The following is a 24,496-nucleotide window of genomic DNA, read 5'->3' as shown; positions in this document are numbered from 1 at the left end:
ATGGCCTAATACTAAAATCAGCGTCTAAACGGTCTGCTAAAGCCGCTTGGTATTATTACAGAAAGTAGGACAACAAGATGCCTAGAAAATTAGAAAATATGTCCAGAGATCAAAGCTACAATCGTGCGACCCTGAAGTGGCAGAAAATGTGATTGACGCGGTATAGAATGCTATAATGACTTATTCTACTGCAGCTAGGGTTTCCAGATGAAATTGACAACATTACGGAACACTACCTGGCGGAAGGACTTGCTTATCTGAGGGTGAACACGACACTTAAAAAAATTAAAAAATTTATTGTTAGTTAAAGGTTCCATCGATTTTTTGTAAAGGTCCTTACGTGTTGCACACACAAATTACAACGAATGTGTAATTCTGCTTTTATCATATTGACGCTCTGTTTGTTTCTAACGGCAGACCATGAATGATTCAATCACTCAGGACTCTTTCCGCGTAGGCATTGCTGCAAGGAACCACTTCCCTTTTGATAATTTTTTTATGCAGGACGTTTCTTTTCCGATTAAAAAGATTTTGCAAGAAAAGAGTCTGTGGACGTAGAAGCTTGACTTCGTGTTTGTTCCAAAGTGGTTTTTTTTATTTTAGTATACGGACCTCTTCGTATAGACTGTCTAAACTAGGGATATGAATTGAATTCTAAAAATACCAAACCCCTCATACTTCGACGCCGAACACTGAACAGGGGGCTGAAATGCCGATCTGTTCGGTAAAAAACCGAACACCTTGGCGTCCCAGACTGCAGCAAAGCAACTTCATGCTCCATGTAATAGGCTAAAAAGAAAAGTGCTAGGATAAAACATAGATACAGTGGGTGGTAATAACATTATGGGATGCTTACAGAGTGTGTTAAATATGATACAAGAACAAGAAACTCCTGATTTCGTTTTAGAAGTGGAAGAGCGATTTTATGGATTTGCAGTGAACGATTTGTGGAGATTAGCGGTCCAATTGGTAGCGTGGAAGAAAATATCGCATCTTTTGTAAGAGACAGTCGCAGATGGCAGGTGAATGTAGCAGCCTAATTAGGAACCTTACCTCAGTGAGCAGAGGACAAGCTTTTAACAAAGTCAACATTCTTAAATCATTACAAGAAAAGCAATTTCATCCTGCTTATCATATTTATAACGTGGATGAAATGGTTGACAGTTCAGGGCAAGTACAGCAAAGTGTGTACGCTTAATGCAAGACGACAAGCCGGCAGCGCTACTCCAGTTAATAGATACTTGCTGTCCACTTTCGGAGTATGTATGTCGCCTCTCGCCACTTTATCCGGTTACGTTGGGAAACGTGGACACCACGTAAGGCTCCAGAAGAATACATATAGATCTCACTCAACTTTTTTTTTTTGCTTATAAATATTCAGTGTGGAACGTTATAATACGTAGGTTCGTAATATGTCAGCGACAGGCTTCTAAAAGTATCCATGGTTTGCCGAAAATTCGATTTGCCTTAGAGTTGTCACTTACCCTACCTTCCCCTAATATGCATGAACCGATATTGAGCACAGAATAAAATTTCGGAGGCATTAGTTTTCACTACGCTCTCGTGGTACATAAGCGATCTACAGGGCAAAATTTCGCAGTCAAGATGTCATTGCTGCGTTCAGCTGCTGGAGGTAAAATTACATGCGAAGGAAAGTTCGTATTTCAAAGAGTTACTTGCTTTATGGTGATTCTTGTTCATTTATGAGATGTCTGTTCCTGCGAAAAACATTTTTCACTGAATCTACTAACTGGTTCTGTAATGTCATCTGTTCTTTCTATCTTGCCAATTTCTAATAAATCATAAATGTCGGCAATGAGTGTGATTTTGTTTACCTAAAGCGGTGGTAAAATAAAAATTTCAATTTTTATTTAGCGGTAAGGATGATGTCCACCTTCCCTGAAGTCACAAAGGAGGGGTATCTGTTCAGAGGTCAAATAAAATATAGATAGCCACGAAGCCAGCAACCATCACAGTAGTACAAATTTATACGCCAACTAGCTCTGCAGATCGTAAAGAGATTGAAGAAATATATAATGAGGCAAAAGCAATTATTCAGATAGTTACGGGAGACAAACATTTAATTGTGATTGGGAACTGAAAAAGGGGGAGAAAAATAATCGTAAGCGAATGGGGCTGTGGAAAGGAATAAAAGAGGAAGGGGTCTGGTAGAATTTTGCCCACAACGTAATTTCATCATGGCTAACACCCCCTTTTAAAAATCATAAAAGGAGGTTGTACACTTGAGGGAGACCTGGAGACAACGGAAGGCACCAGACTGATTATACACACATCAAAAAAAGTTTTTCATCTCCTCGGTTCCGAGAGTTCCGGAACCTGTACAGAAAATAGGAATAGATATCAACATAAACATCATTTCTACCCCTTTTATTGCTCATGAAAACCACATATTGCATGTTGTACTACCATACAGCGAGACCTTCAGAGGTGGTGGTCCAGATTGCTGTACACACCGGTACCTTTAATACCCAATAGCACGTCCTCTTGCATCGATGCATGACTGTATTCGTCGTGTCATACTATCCACAAGTTCATCAAGGCACGGTAGGTCCAGATTCTCAACGGCGATTCGGCGTGGATTACTCAGAGTGCCCTCCATAAACAGCCCTTTTCAATCTGTCCCAGGCATGTCCCTTAGAGTTCTTGTCTAGAGAACATGCTGGCCACTCTAGTCGAGAGATTTCGTTACCCCGAAGGAAGTCATTCACAAGTGTGCACGATGGAGGAGCGAATCCTCGTACATGAAGACGAATGCCTCGCCAATGTGCTGCCGATATGATTGCACTATAGGCCGCAGGATGGCATTCACGGATCGAACGGCCGTTACGGCGCCTTCCATGACCACCAGCGTCGTACGTCGGCCCCACACACGTCTGTACCGCGCTGCATGGTGTCCTGGTTGCAAAGATGGACCTCACCATGGACGTCGAGAATGAAGCTACGCATCATGCACCCTATTGCGCACAGGTTAAGTCGCAAAACGACGTCCTATGGCTGCATGAAAAGCATTATCCAACATGGTGGCGTTGCTGTCAGGGTTCCTTCGAGCCATAATCCATAGGTAGCGGTCATCCACTGCAGTAGTAGCCCTTGGGTGGCTTGAGCGAGACATGTCATGACATTTCCTGTCTCTCTGTATCTCCTCCATGTCCGAACAACATCGCGTTGGCTCACTCCGAGACGCCTGGACACTTCAATTGTTGAGAGCCCTTCCTGGCACAAAGTAACAATGTTGACGCGATTGAACAGTGGTATTGACTGTCTAGGTATGGCTGGACTACAGACAACAAGAGCCGTGTACCTCCTCCCTGGTGAAATGATTGGAACTGATCGGCTGTCGGACCCCCTCCGTCTAATACGCTCTGCTCACACATTCTTGTTTACATCTTTGGGCGGGTTTAGTGACAACTCTGAACAGTCAAAGGAACTGTGTCTGTAATACATATCCACAGTCAGTGTCTATCTTCAGAAGTCCTGAAAACCGGGGTGATGCTAAACTTTTTTTGATTTGTGTATAATAGACAGAGATTTCGGAACCAGATTTTAAATCGTGTGAGATATGCGTGGGCAGATATGGTTCCTGACCACACTTGATTGATTAGGAGCTGGGAAAGCAATCAATAGAAGACAAAGGGGTAGCTTTGAGAGATTTAATAGCGAAGACAGCAGAGGATCAAACAGATAAAAAGACGAGGACTAGTAGAAATCACTGGATACCACACGCATGTAACTGATGACAGGAGAAAATATAAAAATGCAGCAAAGGATGCAGGCGAAAGGGAATACAAACGTCTAAAAAATGAGATTGACACGAAGTGCAAAACTGCTAAGCAGGAATGGCTAGAGGACAAATATAAAAGATTTAGAAGCGTATTTCGCCACGGGAACGATAGATCCCACCTACAGGAAAATTAAAGGGGCCTTTGGAGGAAAGAGAAGCAATTGCATGAATATCAAGAGCTCAGACGGAAAACCAGTCCTAGTAAAACAAGGGAAAGCTGAAAGATGGAAGGAGTATATAGAGGAAGATGAAGGCATCATTATAGAAACGGAAGAGGATGTAGATGAAGATGAGATGGAAGATACTATACTACGAGAAGAATTTGGCAGAGTACTGAACGACCTAAATAGAAACAAGGCCCCTACAGTAGACAATATTCCGTCAGACCTAGCCTTGGGAGAGCCAGTCATAAGCTCTTCCATCTGGTGTGCAAGATGTGTGAGGGACGCGAAACACCTTCAGGCTTCAAAAAGAATGTAATAATTCCAATTCCAAAGAAAGCAGGTGCTGCCAAGTGGGAATATTAGCAAACTTTTTTTTCTTCTTTTTTTTATATTTGGTCGTCAGTCTACTGACTGGTTTGATGCGTGATGCGGCCCGCCACGAATTCCTTTCCTGTGCTAACATCTTCATCTCAGAGCAGCACTTGCAACCTACGTCCTCCATTATTTGCTTGACGTATTCCAATCTCTGTCTTCCTCTACAGTTTTTGCCCTCTACAGCTCCCTCTATTACCATGGAAGTCATTCCCTCATGTCTTAGCAGATGTCCTATCATCCTGTCCCTTCTACTTATCAGTGTTTTCCACATATTCATTTCCTCTCCGATTCTGCGTAGGACCTACTGATTCCTTACCTTATCAGTCCACCTAATTTTCAACATTCGTCTATAGCACCCTTTTTGCTCTCTACAGCTCCCTCTAGTACCATGGAAGTCATTCCCTCACGTCTTAGCAGATGTCCTATCATCCTGTCCCTTCTACTTATCAGTGTTTTCCACATATTCATTTCCTCTCAGATTCTGCGTAGAACCTACTGATTCCTTACCTTATCAGTCCACCTAATTTTCAACATTCGTCTATAGCACCACATCTCAAATGCTTCGATTCTCTTCTGTTCCGGTTTGCCCGTAGTCCATGTTTCACTACCATACAATGCTGTACTCCAGACGTACATCCTCAGAAATTTCTTCCTGAAATTAAGGCCGGTATTTGATATTAGTAGACTTCTCTTGACCAGAAATGCCTTTTTTGCCATAGCGAGTCTGCTTTTGATGTCCTCCTTGCTCCGTCCGTCATTGGTTATTTTACTGCCTAGGTAGCAGAATTCCATAACTTCATTGACTTCGTGACCATCAATCGTGATGTTAAGTTTCTCGCTGTTCTCATTTCTACTACTTCTCATTACCTTCGTCTTTCTCCGATTTACTCTCAAACCATACTGTGTACTCATTAAACTGTTCATTCCGTTCAGCAGATCATTTAATTCTTCTTCACTTTCATTCAGGATAGCAATGTCATCAGCGAATCGTATCATTGATATCCTTTCATCTTGTATTTTAATTCCACTCCTGAACCTTTCTTTTATTTCCATCATTGCTTCCTCGACGTACAGATTGAAGAGTAGGGGCGAAAGGCTACAGCCTTGTCATACACCCTTCTTAATACGAGCACTTCGTTCTTGATCGTCCACTCTTATTATTCCCTCTTGGTTGTTGTACATATTGTATATGACCCGTCTCTCCCTATAGCTTACCCCTACTTTTTTTAGAATCTCGAACAGCTTGCACCATTTTATATTGTCGAACGCCTTTCTTTAGCCTTGCTTCCATTATTAGCCGTAACGTCAGAATTGCCTCTCTCGTCCCTTTACTTTTCCTAAAGCGAAACTGATCGTCACCTAGCGCATTCTCAATTTTCTTTTCCATTCTTCTGTATATTATTCTTGTAAGCAGCTTCGATGCATGAGCTGTTAAGCTGATTGTGCGATAATTCTCGCACTTGTCAGCTCTTGCCGTCTTCGGAATTGTGTGGATGATGCTTTTCCGAAAGTCAGATGGTATATCGCCAGACTCATATATTCTACACACCAACGTGAATAGTCGTTTTGTTGCCACTTCCCCCAATTATTTTAGAAATTCTGATGGAATGTTATCTATCCCTTCTGCCTTATTTGACCGTAAGTCCTCCAAAGCTCTTTTAAATTCCGATTCTAATACTGGATCCCCTATCTCTTCTAATTCGACTCCTGTTTCTTCTTCTATCACATCAGACAAATCTTCACCCTCATAGAGGCTTTCAATGCATTCTTTCCACCTATCTGCTCTCTCCTCTGCATTTAACAGTGGAATTCGCGTCGCACTCTTAATGTTACCACCGTTGCTTTTAATGTCACCAAAGGTTGTTTTGACTTTCCTGTATGCTGAGTTTGTCCTTCCGACAATCATATCTTTTTCGATGTCTTCACATTTTTCCTGCAGCCATTTTTCGTCTTAGCTTCCCTGCACTTCCTATTTATTTCATTCCTCAGCGACTTGTATTTCTGTATTCCTGATTTTCCCGGAACATGTTTGTACTTCCTCCTTTCATCAATCAACTGAAGTATTTCTTCTGTTACCCATGGTTTCTTCGCAGCTACCTTCTTTGTACCTATGTTTTCCTTACCAAACTATAAGTTTAATAAGTCACGGGTGAAAAATACTAACAAGAATTCTTTACAGAAGAACGGAAAATCTGGTAGAAGCTGATCTTGGGAAGATTAGTATGGATTTCGGAGAAATGTAAAAGGAACACGTGAGGCAATACTGACCTTACCACTTATCCTAGAAGATAGGTTAAGGAAAGGCAAACGTTCGTTTATAGCATTTGTAGATATAGAGAAAACTTTTGAAAATGTAGAAATTCAGAAGGTAGCAGGAGTAACATACAGGGAGCTTCGTGCTATTTATAACTTGTACAGAAACCAGGCAGCAGTTATAAGAGTCGAGGGACACGAAAGGGAAGCAGTGGTTGAAACAGGAGTGAGGGAGAGCTGTAGCCTACCCCCGATGTTATTCAATCTGTACGTTAAGCAAGCAGTAAAGGAAATCAAAGAAAAATTTGGAGTAGGAGTTAAAGGTTCAGAGAGAATAAATAAAATCATTTAGTTTTGCCGATGACGTGGTAATTCTGTCAGAGGTAGCAAATAACTTGGAAGCGCAGACGAAGGGAATGGATAGTGTCTTAAAAGGAGGATATAAGGTGACCTTCAACAAAAACAAAACAAGGATATGGAATGTAGTCTAATGAAATGAGATGATGCTAAGGGAATTAGATTAGGACACTTAAAATAACAGATAAGTTTTGTTAACTAGGCAGAAGAATAACTGATGGCGGCCTAAGCAGAGAGTATACAAAATGTCGAATGGCAATGGCCAGAAAAGCGTTTCTAGAGAAAAGACGTCTGTGAACATCGAATAAAGATTTAAGTGTTAGGAAGTCTTTTCTGAAAGAATTTTTCTGGATTGTAGTCATGTATTGTGAAACACGGATGATAAACAGTTTAGGCAAGATGAAAATAGAAGGTTTTGAAAAGTGAAGCTACGGAAGAATGTTGAAGATTAGGTGGGTAGATCCCGTAACTGATGACAAGAATTGCGAAGAAAAGATATTTGTGGCACAGCCCGGCTAGAAGAAGGGATCAGTTGATAGGACACATTCTGAGGCGTAAAGGGGATGCGAGGGGGCTGGACGGGGTGACCGAGCGGTTCTAGGCGCTACAGTCTGTAACCGCGCGACCGCTGCGGTCGCAGGTTCGAAACCTGCCTCGGGCATGGATGTGTGTGATGCCCTTAGGTTAGTTAGGTTTACGTACTTCCAGCGGACTGATGACCTTAGAAGTTAAGTCCCATAGTGCTCAGAGCCATTTGATGCGGGGGGAGGGAGGGGATTAAAATTGTAGAGGGGCATCAAGAGATGAATACTGCAAGCAGATGAAGAGACTTGCACAGCATAGAGTAGCATGAAAACCATAAGAACAACAACACAAGGGTGATGTGAAAGCAATTGAATACCGTACACGATAAATGTTACACTTTATGTTTATCGACAAACACCAACAAAACAGCACAGTTGTGACCTTTCACATCTACATTTTTAGCTCTCGACATATAAAACCGTTTAGCATACGAAAAACTCGTCTCATTTCAACTGTTGATCACATCTTGCAGTAAGTTTAATCTTTATTTCTGTATCGCAATTACTCTGATACGGTGGAGGACTTTGAGGCGCCAGTCTATCTCATCAACACATCTTTAACAGATGTTATCCATAAGGCGTGGAAAAATCAGTTGATTAACATAGCTAGCCATAGTGCAACTTCATTAAAACCAGTCGAGGGTACTTAAGAACTTCCGCTGCTCTCCATGCCGCACTCGGCTTGACGTGATCTCAGTTGTTTCGTAGCTGTCAGTGTACGGCAGAATTCTATCGCTCTTTTGACGGGAACGGAGACAGCATGGAACTCCGTCCTACTTCTTCAGCTCGTTGCCTATGCCAAGGTAAGACCATCTCAGATAAGGAGGTTAAAGAAAAACTACGAAAACATTTTAACGCTGCAGTAGAATTTCATAACATTTTCAAAGTACAACATTTTATCAATATAAATCGTCGTCAACTTTGTCTCTCTGTCAGAATTTACACACAATTTGCGCTCGGCCTATATATGTCTTCCAGTTGTTGCCGTTTTTTTAAGGGTCTACCGATGTTTCTTCTGTCCGTTGATTTATATCATTGTACTTATTTCGAGCATCTTCAATTATACTTTCTTTGTTGAAGCATTTATTATTTCCTCAAAATCTCTGTGATTTTGTCATCTATGCCGAATATTTATAGATATCAATGTATGATTCGTTTCGAATCTGATACCTTAATGTAACTTCTCTGACCTTTCTCAGAAATTTCATGTGTGAAATTTGAATTCATCTTCAGCCTTGTTTCATTACTAACCAATTTTCACTGCCGTACTGAAGAATTTTAACTTTCTATCTAGCGTATTTTGTTTTTGTAGTGTTATTTTTATTGTTCAGTGAATGTACTGATTTCGGTAAATATTTCCCGTTCCCCTACAGGTACTGAAAGTCGGACGCCTACAAAAACGGATTAAAAAAGTAAACATTATAACATGCTAAAAATTCTTTATGAATATACACTGGAAGCCACATAGTGGAAATTACACAGTGCGAAAGCAATGGCTCATTGAGTATCGCCTCTTTCGGTTTGATAATGGCACTGAACAATGGCAGGAATTTTGAAGGTAAGCGTGTTGTCATATTGTTTTAGGAAGTCCTTTCCACACAGTAGTATTTACTCTAAATGTTTTACATTTACATCTGCATCTTAATGACTATTCTGCAACTCATACCTAAGTACATGGCAGAGCGTACTTCGTACGACCGTCAGACTGTTTCTCTACCGTTCCACTCTGATATCCCTTATTTTATTGTAATGATGATGTCTCCCTATGTGGATTGGTGACAGTAAAATATTGTCATATTCAGAAGAGAAAGTTAGTGACTGAAATTTCATGAAAATATCTTGTTGCAACAAAAAACGCCTTCGTTTTAATAACTGCCATCCCAGTTTACTTATGTCCTTGACAGTGTCCCTCCTGTTTGGCGATAATACAAAACGAGCTGCCCTTCTTTGTACTTTTTCGATGTTCCCCGTCATTTCTATCCGCCAAGGCCCCATAAACCACAAAAATACCCCACCAGAAGACGAAGCGTAGAGTAGGCTTTTTGCATCTTCAATAGCGTTTTGCCAATAAAGTGTGTTCTTTGGCTTGCCTTACACAACATTACCTATGTGATCGTTCCAACGTACGTTGTTCGTAATTGTAATTCCTAAGCATTTAGTCGGATTTCCAACCTTAAGTTTGTGTGAGTTGTCGTGTAAAGGAAATTTAACGGATTTCTTTTTGTACTCGTATAGATGTCTTCAAGCTTCTGCCTAATGAGAGGCAATTGCCACTTTTCACACCATACAGGTGTCGCGTGTAAGTCATTCTCCAATTGATTTTGACCTTCTGATGACTTTACTAGACGGTAAATGACAAGCATCGTATCCAAGCAATCTAAGCGGACTGCTGAGATTATTTCCTAAATCGTTTATGTAGATTATCCTTTTTTGCCTGTCTTTCTTCGTATTGTCAAGAAACAGTCAACTCCGATATGATTATTTCGGTCATAGTTTTTCCCACAGGTCTCCTTCATCTTTGTAGTTAATGTGTAATGCAGGATTTATGCTGCTTGTTGTTTGATGTTCTTTGCACTTAATTTATTCTTCTGCGCTTGGTTTCCTACTGGCACGCCCATAGGTCATTGCTGACGATTTATTAGTACCTTATTACAGTTCTTTGCGTTTGTTTAATCTCTTTCTTCCTTCAGGTGTAACAGTCTGATACGTACGCAACTAATATAAGGTGCTCAGATGACTCTGTAAAAATACCGTCTACTCCACAATCATTCGAGATGCTTTGCCAATAGTGGAACTGAGGACCCGCTGTTAGCTAACCTGTACTACGCTAAACTGATGTTCGCTGGGGAACGCTTCACCTTGTGACTTTGTTTCCGCAGGCCCAGGACGTGCAGGTCACCGTGCAGCAGGGCACGCTGCTGGGGACCGTCGTCCAGAGCGTCTACAACACGACCTACACCGCCTTCCGTGGGATACCGTACGCCGAGCCGCCAGTCGGGGAGCTGCGCTTCGCGGTGAGTCTGGTGAAGCTGTTCCGTTGCTACAGCATCCTTTTAATTGCTACACAATAATCTGCAAAACCGCTATGAGTGAAATGGCACAGGGTACTTGCAAGTATATCCACCTCTGAGTGATACCTATTTGTGAGACCTTATACGACACTGCTCAAGTTTCTCCTGTCAGTTAACAGTTGACATGTAGCAGCCTTTCTGTTAGATATACCAGGGTGTTTATAAATTAGTTATACAAGAGTGGCCTTTAACTGTGAAAAAGTATATACGAGGGTCACTCCAAAAGAAGAGCACACTATTTTTGTAAAAAAACTGTTACAGTTTTCATTCTGCATGTGTGAAAGTTTTACAGTGTGTAGATACATCCTTCCAGCTTGTTTCCAAACTTAGTTCAATCTGTTCCCGTGAGTGGCGCCGTCACATCATGTCTTCAAGGTGGCTGCTACACTTGACGTTCGTCAGAAGCAACGTGCTGTCATAGAATTTCTGTACTATGAAAACGAGACAGTGAGAAACATCCACAAGAGGTTGAAAAAGGTGTATGGAGATGATGCTGTCGATCGCAGTACAGTTAGTAGGTGGACAAGCGGGCACGGCAATATTGAGGATTGACCTCGCAGCGGCAGGCCTCGTACTGCACACACTCCAGACAATGTGCAGAGAGTTAACGAATTTGTGACTGCTGACAGACGCTTCACAGCAAACGAATTGTCACGTTACGTTGGGACAGGGGAACGAAGTGTCTGCAGAATACTGTAAGTGTTGGCGTTAAAAAAGGTTTGTGCCAGGTGGGTTCCCAGGATGTTGACAGTGACTGACAAATAAACTAGAAAAACGGTATGCACCGAACTTTTGGAACAGTACGAGAATGTTGGAGATGAAGTTCTTGGAAGAATTGCGACAGGTGATGAGACATGGCTCCATCATTTTTCACCAGAGACGAAGAGACAATCAGTGGAGTGCCATCATGCAGATTCACCCAAGAAAAAAAAATTCAAAACCACACCTTCTGCTGGAAAAGTTATGGCTACGGTGGTTTTCGATTCCGAAGGACTCTTGCTTGTGGACATCATGCCAAGTGGAACCACCATAAATTCTGATGCAAATGTGACGACACTGAAGAAACTTCAAGCTCGACTGAGCTGTGTTCGACCACATCGGCAAAAGCAGGATGTTTTGCTGTTGCACGACAATGCACAGTCACATGTCAGTCAAAAAACCGTGGAAGAGATCACAAAACTCGGTTGGAGAACACTGAAGCTCCCGCCTTACAGCCCTTGACCTGACCTCATGTGACTATCATCTCTTTGGTAAACTGAAAGTCTCACTTCGTGGAACAACGTTTGAAGTTGATGACTCCCTTGTGCACGCTGCCAAACAGTGACTCCAACAGGTATGCAGGCGCTGGTTCCAAGATGGCGTAAGGCAGTTGAGAGAAATGGAAATTGTGTGGAGAAATGAAAATATTGTTCCTAAAGAATGTATCTACACACTGTAAAACTTTCAAACATGTAGAATAAAAGATGGATTGAAAAAAATAGTGTGCATTCCTTTGGGAGTGACCCTTGTAACTTACAGAAATGTTTGGTAATCAAGGTTTATTTACAAATGTTCCGTGTGGATGCCTTAGGAATGACTGCTAGTCAGACACACGCACGGTGCATGTAGTATTAGTGAGCGTGCTGTCCGTGAACGGCGCGATGTGTAGCCGTGCGGTCTTAAGCGCCTTGCCACGGATCGCGCGGCTCCCCCCGCCGGAGGTTCGAGTCCTTCCTGGGGAATGGGTGTGTCTGTGTGTTGTTCTTAGCGTAGATTAGTTTAAGAAGTTTGGCCCCATAGGAACTTACCACAAGTTTCCGTTTTCCGTGATCTATCTGAGGTTGACCGAGGGCAGATGGTGATGGCCCGGAGGCTCAGCACAAGCATTTCGGAAACTACTTGACTTGCCGTGTGTTCGAGGAGAGCTATGGTGAGTGTCTTCAAGGAGAAACGACATCCCGGCGTTGTCGGGTAGGTCGGCCACTCCTCACTATAGTTGTTGGATGACGTTTGCTGCGCAGACTTGTAAAACAGGACAGGCAGTGAACTGTGGTGGAACTAACATCAGACTGTAACGCTGGGCAGAGAACAAGTGTGTCTGAACACACAGTGCACCGAACACTCCTAACGATGTCCCATCCATGTGCCCATGTCAATACCACGTCATTGACAACTACAACTGAAATGGGCAGAGTGAGCATCGGGACAGGACGTTGGTGGAGTGTCAGAGCGTTGCATGGTCTGATGAATCCTAATACCTTTTTCATCATGCCGATGGCAGGGCGCGAATCCGTCGTCCTCCAGGGTAACAGCTCCTTGACGCCTGTATAGCCGGATGGAGACAAGCTGGCGGCGGCTCCGTTATACTCTGGGGAACATTCACGTGATGCATGAGTCCAGTGGTGCTCGTGCAAGGCACCATGACGGCCAACTAGTACCGTACACTAGCTGCAGATCACGTACACCGCTTCATTACGATCATGTCTCCCGATGCAACTGGCTTTTTCAGTAAGATAGTGCACCATGTCACAAGGCCAAGAGTGTGGTGGAGTGTTTCGAGAAACGGTGGTGAATTCCATTTGATGTGGTCACACCCTTACTTGCTACACCTAAACCCGACCGAACATATATGGAATGTGACTAACGTGGTGTCAGAGCTCGTAGCCCCGTCTCTGGAATTAGGTGACTTGTGTGTCCACATGTGGTGCCACCTCCTCCAGCAACCTACAAAGATCTCATTGCTTCCAAACCTCGACTCGTCGCCACTGTTATTCGTGCCAGTACGGCTATTGGGTAGGTGGTCATAACGTTCTAGCTGATCAGTGTATGTACCTTACATGTTCAGGAATGTCCATGTAAAAAGGTAACATTCTAGTATGGATCGACCCCAGTGCACTCCTTAAGAAAGACTCCTGACGCATTCGCAGGATCCCCAGCCAGCCGGTGGCTGGGAAGGGGTACGCGACGCCACGGAGTACGGCAGCGACTGCATACAGCCCGACGACAGCGGCACCGAGGACTGCCTCTACCTGAACGTGTACGTGCCGGGCGTCCCAGAGCAGGGCGCCAACCTACCCGTGCTCTTCTGGGTGCACGGCGGGGGCTTCTACTACAACAGCGGCTCCGACACGGAACACGGGCCCGACTTCCTCATCTCCTACGGCGTCATCCTCGTCACCATCAACTACCGGTTGGCTCAGCTTGGTATGTACACGTACCCCATTACGTATTCATCTAATACGTGCGTTTATGTTTAAGGGTGTATAGATTGTGGGGAATTGTCAAAGCGAAGCACGGCAGGGACACTGACGTGTTGTTAATCAGTGAAACACAGATTCCTAGATTAGATTAGATTAGATTAATACTAGTTCATGAATACGATATTTCGTAATGATGTGGAACGAGTCGAATTTTCCAATACATGACATAATTAGGTTAATTTAACAACGTACTTAAGTTAATATAACAACTTTATTTTTTGTGTTTTTTTCTTTATTTTTTCTTTATTTTTTTATTTTTTTATATTTTTGTTTTGGTTTTTTTTCTTTTTTTTTCTTAATTTATATCTAAAAATTCCTCTATGGAGTAGAAGGAGTTGTCATTCAGAAATTCTTTTAATTTCTTCTTAAATACTTGTTGGTTATCTGTCAGACTTTTGATATTATTTGGTAAGTGACCAAAGACTTTAGTGCCAGTATAATTCACCCCTTTCTGTGCCAAAGTTAGATTTAATCTTGAATAGTGAAGATCGTCCTTTTTCCTAGTATTGTAGTTATGCACACTGCTATTACTTTTGAATTGGGTTTGGTTGTTAATAACAAATTTCATAAGATAGTATATATACTGAGAAGCTACTGTGAATATCCCTAGATCCTTAAATAAATGTCTGCAGGATGATCTTTGGTGGACTCCAGCTATTATTCTGATTACACGCTTTTGTGCAATAAATACTTTATTCCTCAGTGATGAATTACCCCAAAATATGATGCCATATGAAAGCAATGAGTGAAAATAGGCGTAGTAAGCTAATTTACTAAGATGTTTATCACCAAAATTTGCAATGACCCTTATTGCATAAGTAGCTGAACTCAAACGTTTCAGCAGATCATCAATGTGTTTCTTCCAATTTAATCTCTCATCAATGGACATACCTAAAAATTTGGAATATTCTACCTTAGCTATATGCTTCTGATTAAGGTCTATATTTATTAATGGCGTCATACCATTCACTGTACGGAACTGTATGTACTGTGTCTTATCAAAATTCAGTGAGAGTCCGTTTACAAGGAACCACTTAGTAATTTTCTGAAAGACAGTATTGACAATTTCATCAGTTAATTCTTGTTTCTCAGGTGTGATTACTATACTTGTATCATCAGCAAAGAGAATTAACTTTGCCTCTTCATGAATATAGAATGGCAAGTCATTAATATATAATAAGAACAACAAAGGACCCAAGACTGACCCTTGTGGAACCCCATTCTTGATAGTTCCCCAGTTTGAGGAATGTGCTGATCTTTGCATGTTACGAGAACTACTTATTTCAACTTTCTGCACTCTTCCAGTTAGGTACAAATTAAACCATTTGTGCACTGTCCCACTCATGCCACAATACTTGAGCTTGTCTAGCAGAATTTCATGATTTACACAATCAAAAGCCTTTGAGAGAACACAAAAAATCCCAATGGGTGGTGTTCGGTTATTCAGATCATTCAAAATTTGATTGGTGAAAGCATATATGGCATTTTCTGTTGAAAAACCTTTCTGGAAACCAAACTGACATTTTGTTAGTACTTCATTTTTACAGATATGTGAAGCTACTCTTGAATACATTACTTTCTCAAAAATTTTGGATAAAGCTGTTAGAAGGGAGATTGGACGGTAATTGTTGACATCAGATCTATCCCCCTTTTTATGCAAAGGTATAACAATAGCATATTTCAGTCTATCAGGGAAAATGCCCTGTTCCAGAGAGCTATTACACAGGTGGCTGAGAATCTTACTTATCTGTTGAGAACAAACATTCAAAAGATAGGCAGTTTAGGATGCAAAAGAAGTATTCGTCCGCAATACTGAAAATGACACCCTAAACATGGAATGTTGTGATTAGTTCTTGGTACACCCTCTTTATAGTCTTGCATCCACATTGGGATGGATTTCACCAGAGATTATGTTGCTTGCACGGTAATTTTACGCCATTGTTCAAAAGAAGAGCGTTGTTTAGATCATTTGTATTCATGTTTTTGTCGAGTGCATGCCACAAATTATTTATTGGATGAATTTCTGGGGACTGCTGTCGTGTCGGCATCCAGCCGGGAGCGCTGTACAACAGCCACAGCCTTGCATCCGCAGCTGTAAGTTGTGAACGATTATCCTGTGTGAAAATACAATTCTCAGAAAGGACCTTACTATTCACACTTCGGGATATATGTGATTTTTAGGATGTTTATGTTAACGTTGACTCATGTAATTCCGTCAATAAAAACAAAAATCCCCCAAACCTTCTGCACTCTCGTAGCTCCAGACAAGTACTTAACCTCCTCCACGTACACAAGTCTTTTTCTCCATTGTTACTCGCTCATTTGGTTTAAAGAGTCCAGATCGTCTTTCGTCAGTAAACACAACCTTTTTCCAGAATTCAGACTCATCGATCAATGTTCTCTTGCAAATGGAACCCGCTTTCTTCTGTGCATTTGTGTGTTTTAGTACAGGTTGTCTGGCCTCCATATACAGATTCATAAAGCACATTTCTTATAGTCTGTGCTGAAGCAGGTTTTCCTATATGCGTTTTAATTATAATCGCGAGTTTTTCAGCAGTTACTTTTTGATTTTTCTTGACATCTCTAAGTAGATGTTTTTTTTCATATTGGACAGATCTGCAGGATGACCGCTCCGTGATTGGCTTTCATACGATACGTTCTGATTATACCTGTATATAATAGTCCTCACTGTACTAGTATTTCTGTCAATGATCTCTACGATTTCTTGAAGATATTTTCCTTTTCGAAACAAGCCGATGCAGGTTTCTCTCCCTTCTTTTGTAGTTTGACGACGTTTTCGGCTCTCTTCGTTACACATCGCGCAACAACTTTTAAAAAGAAGAGCGAACAGTACACTACAGTGGATCACTCAGAACTGGATAAGGAAAGGGAGAGGGGGTCGTGACAGTGCAGCAGCGTACCTGTGATCTTGTTTACTAGACGAATACTTGTTTCTCATAAACTGGAACTTGGTTGTAAATAGCGTGTATATCTTGAGAAATTAAGCAACATGTGAACCTAAAGCAGCGTTTCATTTTTAAACGTACACTGACGGGAAAAAAACTGCAAAACAAACAAGGAATTGTGTCACATAAAAGAAAGTTGGTAACCATGCCTCTATAACTGAAACATGATGTCTATTCAGATTTCACACCTGTGAAGATTAGTCTGAGTTCCTAAGAAATGTAGGAACACATAGGTCAGTGCTCACTTTACAATTTGTTTTAGAAAGTAAACTGCAGAAAAACAATCACACATTTATGACATTTGTAATTTAGAATGATACTTTGACAGTGTTGACTAGAATTCACTCTTTGAAGTTCTCAAATTGTCAGGGATGTAATGAGACTCGAAGGATATGAAAGACAGGAAAGTAGCTGCCAAAGGAGTGAGACAAGGTTCTCGTCCATCCTATATGGTATTGAATCTACACACATAGTAAGTAGCAAACTAAATCAAACAAATATTGAGAAGTGAATTGATTCTCAGAAAGAAGAAACAAATACAGGGTGATCAAAAAGTCAGTATAAATTTGAAAACTGAATAAATCACGGAATAATGTAGATAGAGAGGTACAAATTGACAAACATGTTTGGAATGACATGGGGTTTTATTACAACCAAAAAAATACAAAAGTTCAAAAAATGTCCGACAGATGGCGCTTCATCAGATCAGAATATCAATAATCAGCATAACAAAGTAAGACAAAGCAAAGATGATATTCTTTACAGGAAATGCTCAATATGTCCACCATCATTCCTCAACAATATCTGTAGTCGAGGAATAATGTTGTGAACAGAACTGTAAAGCATGTCCGGTGTTATGGTGATGCATTGGCGTCGAGTGTTTTCTTTCAGCATCACTAGAGATGTCGGTCGGTCACTATACACTTGCGACTTCAGGTAACCCCAAAGCCAATAACCGCACCGACTGAGGTCTGGGGAACTGGGAGGCCAAGCATGACGAAAGTGGCGGCTGAGCACACGATTATCACCAAACGATGCGCGCAAGAGATCTCTCAAGCGTCTAGCAATATGGGTTGGAGCGCCATTCTGCATAATCATCGTACGTTCCAGCAGGTGTTTGTTTATCAGCCAGGCTGGGGATGATGCGATTCTGTAACATATAGGCGTACCTCTCACCCGTCACGGTAGCAGTTTTGCTGTCTAGCGCGATCTGTCGGACATTTTGAGAACTTTTTTTTTGTTCTAATAAAACCCCATGTCATTCCAAGCATGTGTGTCAATTTTTACCTCTCTATCTACATTATTCCGTGGTTTATCATGTTTTCAAACTTATACTGACTTTTTGATCACCCGGTACTTTAAAATCTTCCGAAGACTTTGTAATTCTGCATGAGACAGAAAATAATTTGGAAGATAAGTTCAACAAAATTGATAGTGTTTTGAAAACAGGTTATGAGATCAGGATCAGTAAACATAAAATAAAACTAGTGGATTGTAGTCCAGTTAAGTCAGATGTTTCTGGAAGAAATAGATGAGGAAAAAAGAGGTTATAAAATTACTAGACCAGTTCTACTATTTGGGCAACAAAATAATTGACGGTATTGGAAGTAAAGAGATATAAAAGTTGGCCTTGCAGTAACAAGAAAATCTTTTCTAAAAGACAGAAATATGTTGACATAAGATATACATGTTTTGCTGAATGTAACGGAATCGAAAGTTGGATGACAAACAGTAGAACAAGACATAGAATCTTTTAAAATTTGGTTTGAAGAAAAATGCTGAAGATTACTTCGTCAAGGCCTGTGAGTGACTTTACCTGTGATGTTGTCAGTTAATCAACATTTAAGGCTATAATATTATATAGAAATTATCGTAAGTTAGTGGAAGGTAGGATTTTCATGCATAACTGACAAATAATAAGAGCGTAATTCTCTTTTGATTCACGAGTGTGTTTTTTTTAGCAAGATTCTACATTAATTTCCCGCGATCACGATCATCAATTTCAGTAACAGATAAGAAGTCGTATAACTGTCTACCTGCCATTGTGTGAGAGCTCACTGGGCTTATTACGCCGCTACTCTGAAGTGGAACATTCTCAAGTCCTCGTGTCCAGCTTGTCTTCGACTTCCGGTGGACACACTCAAGATAGCGGCCAACTGCAGAAAATACGAATACCCACGCCATTCGTTTTTCCACATATGTTTGATCGTTTCCTTTCAGAATCCCGAGGTGTCAGTTTCTTTTAACCTACATAAAAGAAACAAATTCATTTTTGTTTTGGGTAACCTATTTCACCCATCTCACATCCTAATTTACTATTATTGTCATATGCGCTCGTAACAAGTTCCGTTAGTTTTCATTGTCAACATCATGATACCACCAGCACACATCTGCCCTATCACTGACATGCTGTAATTAGATAATGTCGTCTCTCACGAAGAGTTCAGTAACAAGGATGGTGAATACGGAAGTTGCGCAGTAGAAGCAACTGAAACTTTGTTGCTTACTACGGAATATAAATAATGAAACCTTACCAGTGCCTGTGAAATGTTTTCAATGTGAGACGCGTTGTTTGTTGCAGGCTTTCTCACTACTGGCGACGCCGTCGTTCCCGGCAATGCGGGTCTCAAGGATCAGCACCTGGCGCTCACCTGGGCGAAGCAGAACATCACCAGCTTCGGTGGCGACCCTGACTCATCACTCTGTGGGGCCAGAGCGCCGGCGGTGTGTCTGTGTCTTTCCACCTCGTCTCCCCACTGTCCACAGGTTGGTGCACACCGGCTTTTGCCCTCCCGTTTTACAAATTCTCAATAAATTGTATATTAGCAGTTTCATCACTGCGTGTGGAAACAAGCGAGTTAAAAATCAGTCGCTTCCCAGCAGTCTCGGGGTCAGGGTTAGTGCTAATCGCAAACGACACCAGATTGAACCCATTGATGGAAGCACCGACCTTTTGTGTCATTACAGCTACAAATTTCAATATCTTCTCCATTTATTGTTTTCTTTCCCTCCAATGTTGTTTTCTTTCTGTTATTTGTCTTTCTTTTTTCAGGATACTTCTCTACTGTTCTCTTATTGTTTCCACCTTGTTATCCTTCAAGAAGGACCCTCTAATTCTGAAACAGTTATTTTCATATGCTTCTACTTCTTCCATATTTCACATTTATAAGTCTCTACTATGTGGAATAATCGTGTCTACTGCCGGATGTTTGTGTCGCTCTGGCACAATATTTCGGCCACGTAACTCGTTGCCTTCTTCAGGTGCTACCTGAGACTCTCGTATTGGAGGATCTTGTCCAGTGGACGAGCCGGGTGTGGACGTCCGTGGGAGCACCAGGGAAGGGCCAAAACCTACTTCCACTTCTGAAGGCTGGTGACAGCTATTTTCGAAGGATTTACCTTTAGGCATTGCCTTCATCTTAAGGTTTGTGGGGAAATTTGTTATCTTTATTTTTGTGTGATTTACGGAAAGGGCGTGGGCAGGGTTAGGAACTTAATTTAGTTTGGTTTCTTCTTACTTCATTGCGTTGGCTTCTTAAGGTCGCAGTGCTTTATCGGTCCAGCATTGTAACAGTCGTCTGTGTCGTTCTCGTGGTCGTGGTGGTCCTCCTAGGTCCCTGATGAGATGATTGGTGAACGTCTGTGTATTCTCGTAAAAGTGTCTTGCGATCTTTTTATGTCTTTCGAGGACTTCTAACTCTTCGGCGGCCTCATGGAGGTACTGATGTGGAAATTGGCAGTGTACATGGTAGACCCTGCGTAATATTTTATTTTGTAGCGACTGCAGTCGCTGAATATGTGTCTTGGCAGCAACGCCCCAGACTTCACATGCATAGTCGAACAGAGGGCGAAGATCAGGAGCAGCACCAGGTGGGCGCGGACTGCGAAAGGAACTCCCGACACAGGACGGGCCTCAGACAGCTGCCACAGATGGCGACCAAGTCGGGCGCGGATGTCCGAGGGAGCACCGGCGAAGAGACAACACATTACAGGCAGCGCCAGGCGGGCGCGGACGGCAGAGAGAGCACCCAGCGCCCTCTGAGCATAAATACTGGACAAGATCCCCCAATACGGCAGTCTAAAGTAGCACCTGAAGAAGGCAACGAGTTACGTGGCCGAAATATTGTGCCAGAGCGACACAAACATCCGGCAGTAGACCCAATTATTCCACATGTCGGAACCGCGCGACTGCTATGGTCGCAGGTTCGAATCCTGCCTCGGGCATGGATGTGTGTGATGTCCTTAGGTTAGTTAGGTTTAAGTAGTTCTGAGTTCTAGGGGACTGATGACCACAGCTGTTAAGTCCCATAGTGCTCGGAGCCATTTGAGCCATTCCACATGTCAAGATCTCGCCGGGAAAGCCTGAAGAGTTACAAGTCTCTACTAATTTGTCATATCCATTTATTGCTTTTTGTGTTTTCCCATAAAAACATAAAAATATGTTTTCATAGTGTCATCGACCCATCCTGTATAAAAGCAAAAAAAAAAAAGATCAGTCTGCTTTTTTCTTGTACCTATTTTGAGCTTGAGATACATTTATCATTTCTTAGTAAGTTCCTACACTACTTCCAGGATCTCAAAATTCCTTGATAACTCTTCTCATTTGCGATCTGATGTTCTCGGAGCGTATTTTTAACTTGTAGAATTCTCGGGTGTCCATCCAGGTCTCCACGTAAGTTCTCCACGATATTCCGGTAAACAGACTCGTTGCCACATTCAGCTGGTTCCTGATAGCCGCTGCCCTGCCCGTGTCGGCGTCCTATATGTGTTAGCCGTTATCCTCTCAACCACTCCGCTTCTGTACATCTACCGCGCTAGATAGTGTCAGTGCTGGGTTTACGGCGCCCCGCTGCGAACTGTAGTCTCCAGTGTTCTTTTGCTTTTTCACGCCCCAGCACAGGTCTACGTTTCATTCAATTGTAGGCCACTGTCTTTGTTCATTAGATTACATTGGACCGTAATTTCAATCGCCTATTTGATCACGCAATTCCAGAAGCAGTCAGGGTAGAAACAAGGTGCAATGAACATAGACACCGCAATGAATTACCACCAAGTCACTGGTGGCTGATTACAGAACAAAAACTGGCCGAACTGTAGACTACAACAAAACAAGGTAATCCTCCTCCTTCTGGGACAACGTGATCAAAAACGCCATTGAAATAAGAATCCAAGACGATCTAATTAATATCGACAGCGGCCTACAACAGAATAAGGCGTGGAACCCTGTACTGAGTCGAGAAAAAGCGAAGTGTTCCCCTACAGTGAAGTCCGCACCTGACGATGAAAGCGTGGACAATGGAGAACGCAGTTCGTAGACGGGTGCCTTTACCCCTCCCACCGCCGCCACACACCGTGGCTGCTGCACTAGCAGGGACAGGAGTGGCGTGGTGGAGGGGGTAACAGTCAGCTTGTATAGGAAGCCGACACGGGCAGAGCAGCAGTCACCAGGAACCATCTCAAACTGGCAAAGAGTCTGTTGGCAGAAATATGCTAGAGATCTTCTCATTTTTATAATTAATAATTCAACATTAAAAATCCAGTTACACAGAGACATGCTGGTGTCACTATATGCTATAATGATTTTTTGTGTCTTAGGATCGAAAAATTTTATTGTAATTTTTTTTTTCTAGAGCGCGTTTTCCGTTTTTTAAAATCTTTCAGCTAAAGCAAATTTCCTTCGATTATTTCTCTGGTATAATTGAAATTGTCACTTTTCTCTTTTCTATGATTGTCACTGAAACGCATTCATGGTGTCAATACGAGGTTTTGTTGTCTTTTCAGAGATTTTTATAGTTGCTCTAATCGCTGTTTTTCGAAAGAGAAATCTTTCATGCAATAATTATTATTTTCTGTGGTGAATTATTCTACTGCTTTCTGCATTTCACATGTAGGCTTATCATTCACTTGATTCGATGAAAATTTAGAAAATCTAAATACTAATTAATAAACTTAGTCTTGGAGTTTACTGATCAGCATTACGAGGTGAATTTGAATAGTTATTGATGAACAAAAATCATGTAAATGTGCATTTCTTATTTACTAATATCGATTTACAAACACGACTTCATAAAAATATTTGCAAGGGTGCGAGAATTCCCGTTATCATTTACTTTTGTACAAGACAGCAACATTTTGGCAGATCTCTTCTCAAGAATTATCATCCAGAGTGGGAACTTCATCGAACTGCCAGGTTCTCTGGAGCTGGCCCGTCAGAACGCCTTCAGCCTTGGCGCAGTACTCGGTTTGGAGACAAATGATTCGCAATAGCTGGTGGACTTCCTGCGCTCTGTCAACGCTACAGATCTACTGGTGGACAGCTCGCTTGTTATGTCAGATGAGGTGCGAAACTTGCTGTTTTTTGTCCTTTTTTATTATACAAAGGGAAAACGAAATAGTTATATCACAATCTGCATGCAAATGTCAGACATAGCAGCTATGCATCTACGGAAATTTCGTAATAATACTGATCATCACTACTCATGAACAACAGTATGTAAGTTCTCATTCGATGATTACTCAGACAGTTCAGTACGTTGAAGATTTGATTTCCTAAACCTCTCATTGTAGCACTTTAAGCAGTAACATCCCAAAAACATCCCAAAAACTTTCTGATGGTCCATAGATGGGTATGTTTAATCATCATGCGTTATTTCTTCTAAATTCCATTGGTTTCTTATAGTCTATCCTTTCAAACTATCGTTCATCGTTACATCACAAACGGAAACCAAAAATCTAGAATTTGCAAGACATGGGCAGAACAGTCAGAATCTCTTAACGTGGGCTTCCATAGCAAGTGTCAGCGGTGACCCCGTCAACTTATCCGACATATCTGTCTTTTCGGCACCTGTTGAAGAACCAATGTCAAGGTCCTGATGGATGACCCCATAGCCAAGGCACTGTCCGCCCCGATATCTCAGTGGTCAACGTGACGGATTGCCGTCTCACGGACCCGGGTTCGATTCCCGGCTGGGCCGGAGATTTTCTCCGCTCAGAGACTGGGTGTTGTCTTCATCATCATTTCATCCCCATCCGGCGCGCAGGTCGCTCAATGTGGCGTTGAATGTAATAAGACCTGCACCAAGGCGGCCGAATCTGCCCCGCAAGGGGCCTCGCGGCCAATGACGCCAAACCCCCATTTCCATAGCCAAGACACTAACTGGAGCCTAAGATCTGCTCAAACTAGATTAAATCCCGACGCGGTCAAGTGACTCATACCTAAAGCTCCTGGTCCTCGATAATTTACGACAATCTCACGACCTGCAAGGAATTAAGTCCGCTATAAGAATAACCAGTGATACCAATTCACTCACATATCTCGACGCCAAGCAACGGGCTGATAGAAATATGGAACTCTTATAGATGCCACAAAGTAAATGACAACAACTCGGTCCATTTTGTATAGATTTCAAGACTATTACAACAGAAATAATAGTAAACGTTGATATAAAACCTTTGTTCACTAATCGTGAAAATAACTTTGCATCTACAAGAAAACCTACCTTGGTGTATCTGTGACATGGCGACGGATTACATTGTGTAAACCTGCCGTATTTTAAATCGCGGATAAAATTTCATGAGCAGTTTGGCAGCAAAGATTGGGATCCCCACTGTCACCCGTAGCACAGATACGTTTGTGGAAACCTTCGAAAACGTAGACCACGGCTTTGCTCCACTTCACTCACAGT

General features: G+C 41.9%; 1 pseudogene; it reads left to right on the top strand.

Annotated features, from left to right (window-relative positions):
* The first annotated feature begins 1,605 nt into the window (after positions 1-1,605).
* The window catches only part of LOC126474578 (para-nitrobenzyl esterase-like), a 54,416-nt pseudogene continuing 31,525 nt past the window's right edge, over positions 1,606-24,496 (top strand).

This window comes from Schistocerca serialis, chromosome 4 (assembly GCF_023864345.2).
Source record: "Schistocerca serialis cubense isolate TAMUIC-IGC-003099 chromosome 4, iqSchSeri2.2, whole genome shotgun sequence".
NCBI classification, from domain to species: domain Eukaryota; kingdom Metazoa; phylum Arthropoda; class Insecta; order Orthoptera; family Acrididae; genus Schistocerca; species Schistocerca serialis.
The sequence above is the reverse complement of the archived record's forward strand: the minus strand, read 5'-3'. Positions and strand labels throughout refer to the sequence as shown.